Source organism: Otolemur garnettii, unplaced genomic scaffold (genome assembly GCF_000181295.1).
Source record: "Otolemur garnettii isolate 467f Iridium unplaced genomic scaffold, OtoGar3 scaffold00132, whole genome shotgun sequence".
NCBI classification, from domain to species: domain Eukaryota; kingdom Metazoa; phylum Chordata; class Mammalia; order Primates; family Galagidae; genus Otolemur; species Otolemur garnettii.
The window spans coordinates 1,328,559-1,333,603 of NW_003852527.1; positions in this window are offsets into that span (position 1 = coordinate 1,328,559).

Genomic DNA, 5,045 nt, shown 5'->3' on the forward strand with positions numbered 1-5,045 from the left:
GAACCCTCAAGGCTACAACAACTCCACTGATTGCACAAAAGAAAGAACCTCTTAACAGATCTAAATGGTAAAAATAGATAGATCATATAACAGAACTTTGGAGCTAGGTAAGAGTGAGAGGAAGACACAGACATTATGTGGGAACGAATATAGAGAAAAGATATGATTGGACTTCAAAAAATTGATAAGAGGTGATAGGTAATGAAGAGTATTTTGAAAAAATGTGGGTGCCGATGATCTGCATTTCAAACTAGTTTCTATATCTTGAATGAATCTCTAGAAAAAAACATTAAGATCTTCAAAGCAAACTATTTGCAAACCAATTTTCAATAATTCACTGGTTATAATAAAAAATACTTTTTAAGGGACAAGTGGGCATAATAAATGGGTTACCTGCTGACCTGGTCATTATTGTTTAATTAGTCACTTAATTCTGTCGAACATCTGCTCAATGTAGTAAAGGGGAAAATAGACAAGTAGCTACCTGCGTAGCCAGTCCAGTTTAAACAGTGGATTCCGTCACTCTGCATAATGCCGCCTCTCAGCTACCTTCAAAAAATTAGAAAGCAAGGGTTCAAATCCCTTGCATTTATTTCTATTGTTATTTATTAGTTCTAGTTCTACCAGAGTGTAAGCAAGGTGTCCACTCCCATTTGTCAGCCAGTATGTGGGATAAAAGAGAGAATGAAATAGCCACACGAGGAGAGCTTTTCGCAGAAAGAGGGACTGGAAGCAGAGGGGACCTCCAGACAGGACTAACCAAGTGAGCTGGGTGGAGGTGGGTCTCCGAGTGTATATGAAGGTTCCTTCTCTGTTGGTCAGTCAGTCCCAGCCAATGACAAACAAAATGGACTGACTCATGGACCAGTAAACTAAGCACTGAATTATGTGAAGAAGGAAACTCAAAGAAAATATTAGACTTTGAACATGTGAGAGGCTTACATTTTATATTTATTTGTTTATTTATTTGAGACAGAGTCTCACTTTATCACCCTTGGTAGAGTGCTATGGAGTCACAGCTCACAGCAACCTACAACTCCTGGGCTTAAGCGATTCTCTTGCCTCAGCCTTCCAAGTAGCTGGGACTACAGGTGCCTGCCAGAATGCCCGGCTAATTTTGTTGTTGTTGCAGTTTGGCTGGGGCTGGATTTGAACCTGCTACTCTTGGTGTATGGGGCTGGCGCCTTACCCACTGAGCCACAGGCACTGCCCTACATTTTATATTTAAAAGGAACATAAACACCTCATTCTGATGAAAGAGAACATACTGATTACATTATCAAAATCAATTAATTTCCAAAATTCTTGAGATGAGTTACAACATCCTCAGCATCCTTGACTCATGATTATGTCTGAGTCATTACTGACTCCACCTCCTTTAGTACTTCTCATCTACAAACAATATAGCGCTATCACTGTCCAGTCTGTAATCAGAACTCTCTTCCAATCCCTGCACACCTCCCACTTAAGGGTCTTGGCAGTTCAGCGAAAACATCTCACCTCTTCTGACCTCCTGATGGTCCCTCTGGCAGCAGTAGTACCAGCAGCAGAAGCATTGGTGGCAACTTTAGCAGCATCGGCAGGAGCTCAGCAGAGTGATCCCTATAGCAGTGGCTGCAGTGGCAGCAGCAAGTGTGGCCCCTGATCTCTGGGTAATGTGCCCTTTTCTGAATTGTTCCCTCATCCTTCCAACAAGTTTGGAACCAATCTCCTGCATTAATTCCTTTCTGCTTGAAATACCTGAAGTGACGTTTACTTTCCTTACTGGACACCGATACAGACAGTACTCATCCTCTTTGCCAATCTTTTCCTTATATTTTATTAATTTATGAATTAAACGTTTAGTTCAAGTTTATAGAATTCCTATAAGACTTATAGCATTAGGGATAGGCATATTTTCTTTCCCTTGCCTTCAGTACATTACTTCCCACTCTTTTCTCCAAGAAAGGTTTGGCTTTTGAAAATAAAAGTGTTCATATTTTCCATTATATATATATAGTATGACTAAAAAAAAAAACTTGTTGAAGAAAAGTTAATGAATTATTCTTGGTGCTGACCTTTTTTCTCTGGAAAAAGAAGATAACTTGTGTCCCCTCAAGGGGGACATTAAGAAGACAATGAAGATCTTAAACATTTGACCCATATAATACAGCATGGTTGATACAGCAAAGAATTGAACAGAGAAAAGAATCCCCACTGAGTACGCTGAGTATGTATTGCTTGGCATATTCTGCTCATGAAGTATTAGAAGTATTTAGAAGTATTCTTTTTCCAAACCAAAACCTCAGCTTTATAAACATATCCAAAAATATCATCCTGATTATATAACCCATCTCTTAAATACCATAAGAAAAAAATCACTTTCATAAGTAAAGAAACAAATTATCACAAACAAATTATCCCTTAATTTTCCCTTTATACAAACAAAATTTCCCTTAATTTTCCCTTTACACAAACAAATTTTTCCTTAATTTTCTAACTCTCCAATAGCTATTAAATGGCTCATACTGCGCATTTATACCCAAGGAGATTCAATTGATTGCCCCGAAAATTGACTAGTGTCTGTTTTGATCTTCTTATGATAGGATAACCACTTAAGAAGGGAAGGCCTTTATTTTTACCAGTCCAGTATCTTCTATGAAACTGATAATACAAAGAAACCAGCTGGCTGAAGGAAACAAGAGTATCTGAAGATTAATTCTGCTGAATCAATTTCTAAAGCTAACTTGGAAGTGGAGCAAAGCAAAAACATGTAAGTGGACAGTAAATGAAATATAGTATTGGATTATCTCCGAGACATATGGGGACCCTGAAACTGTTGAAATCAAGTATAAATGTGTTCAAGGGTTAGCATGAAATTTTTGATTTGGTAAATACAATACAAAAACTATAATTTTTTTAACTTTGACAAAATAACAATATTACATTTTCCGAATCTTTTGGCCCATCTTCTTTTAAATAACTAGGAACTAATAACATTGCTACCTGAGGAATCAGAAATCCTGTGAAGAGTCAGAGAAACAATTGCACCATTTCTTGGAACTATGACATATATATAAAAGCAGTCAGTTGGTGCAACAGAATGGTGACCTCCCACTCTGGAAGTGCCAGTGAGGTCTAGTCTGTTTCACAGCAGTGGTTAATCTCAAACTGTGGACAGCCACCGGCAAATATTTAATGCATTATTATTTCTGGTCCCAAGAAAATAGAATGAAATAAGGAAGGAATGATACTCACCAAGCCTTGAAAATCCTTTCAATATAGTGAAAGGCTTGTTTAAAGCCCCATGTTGATGAGTTAGGCAGTCAGGGCAAGAACCCAAAAGTCAGTTCATTTACCCAACTGTCCAGGTAACGTGAGTCACCACATGCAGGAAGGGTCTCTCAGAGGGTGTCCTGGGTGTCACATACCCTGTTCATTCACCTTCCTAGGTCTTTGGAATCCATTCCACTTGGACAACAAGTTCTGAGCTGTAGTTTAAAGTCAGTCTGGAGGGCACCTTAGTATTTAATTGTGAATTGATTTTCAAGAAGGAAATATGCTTTATGCCATTTTTAAGAAAATTTTCAGAGTTTTTCTACAGGTTGAGTTTATCAAAGCTACTACTGCTGTACTAAATTAATACATAGCATAGTTGATAAGTTAAAATCTATCTTAAAACCTTAACTGAAAATAATTTTATATAACAGCATTCTAGTAAATGTAGTCTATTATGACAAACATTGTACTCTAGAGATTGTAATCAATAAATCAGAGAACTAGTTAACAAAAAATATCTTTCACTGTTATAGGGAAGCTCTGCTCTGATTACAGAGTTAGACACATGAATTTATAGGGCTGGAATACAAATAATGAAACTCAAACATTTTAGACTTTTTAGTGACAGGTATGCAAGTACATGCTAATATTGTTTGCATCTAATAATAAGTGAAGGCTGGCAGCATGCTTGTCCACCCAAAGCACCTGTGTCAACAGTCCTCTTTCTCTAAGGTTCTTCATTTATAGCCATTGACTAAGCATAGCCGCCTCTGCTCTGTATGTTTTCTACACAGGATGAGCTAAAGTGCATGAGCCTTATCATTTTATGTTTTCACAGCCTCTGTTTTTCTGCTTTCATGGTTCCAAGTTCTCAAGATCACCCTGTGACATGGACATAGCAAGAAGGCTATAAGAATAACTGCCGCAGGCATCTTCCCCACTCACCTCCTCCAAAAGGAAAAATATACTCCCCCCAAAGTCAGGTTAACCCACAAACAGTACATCAGAGCTTCATGCCCCCCTCCTGTCTTTTCACATATCTAAATCCTCCTCCTCCCTCCAGACTGGGCCAATCAAGCCTGTTCTTACTCCTCGGTGATAACACCCTTTGCTGACTTTTCTTATCCATGTGTTGCCCTTACCACTTGTGTAGCTTTTGTGTGCTGCTTTGGCTCATTTGTCATCATTTACATTCATCTTCCCAGGATGTTATTTTATACCTTTGCACTTGGCATGGTACTATGATCACAGTAGACAATCAAAAAATTGCTTGCTGATTTTGTTAGTCAGTTGGCAGAAAATACAAGCTTGGAAGTCAGGCTGACTTTATTATAAACTCTGGCTCTCCCCTTCTGAGTCACAGATCTTAAAATGGAAGAATTTTATAACAGTAACACCTGCCATGAAGGTTGCTGGGAAAAAAATAGAAATACAAAGTAACCAGCACAATAAGTGACATGTACTTAATACTTGAGAACAGCAGCTCTTTTAATTAATAAAAACATAAATCACATTGATAACCATATTGTTATAAAAATTATTGATGAGTCTTTAATAATAAGAAACCTGAGCTTGGATCTCTCTAATTCTATCTATTTCCACTATCCAGTAATTATTTATATTTTTATCAAACAAGATATTAAACTTTTCTATTGGTGAAGAGGAAGAAAATGGAACCCTAGTGTACTATTGGTGGGAATGTAAAATGGTACAGTCAAGGTGGAACATACATGGTGGTTCCTCAAGAAACTGAAATAGATCTGCCATGTAATCCACCAATTGCATTT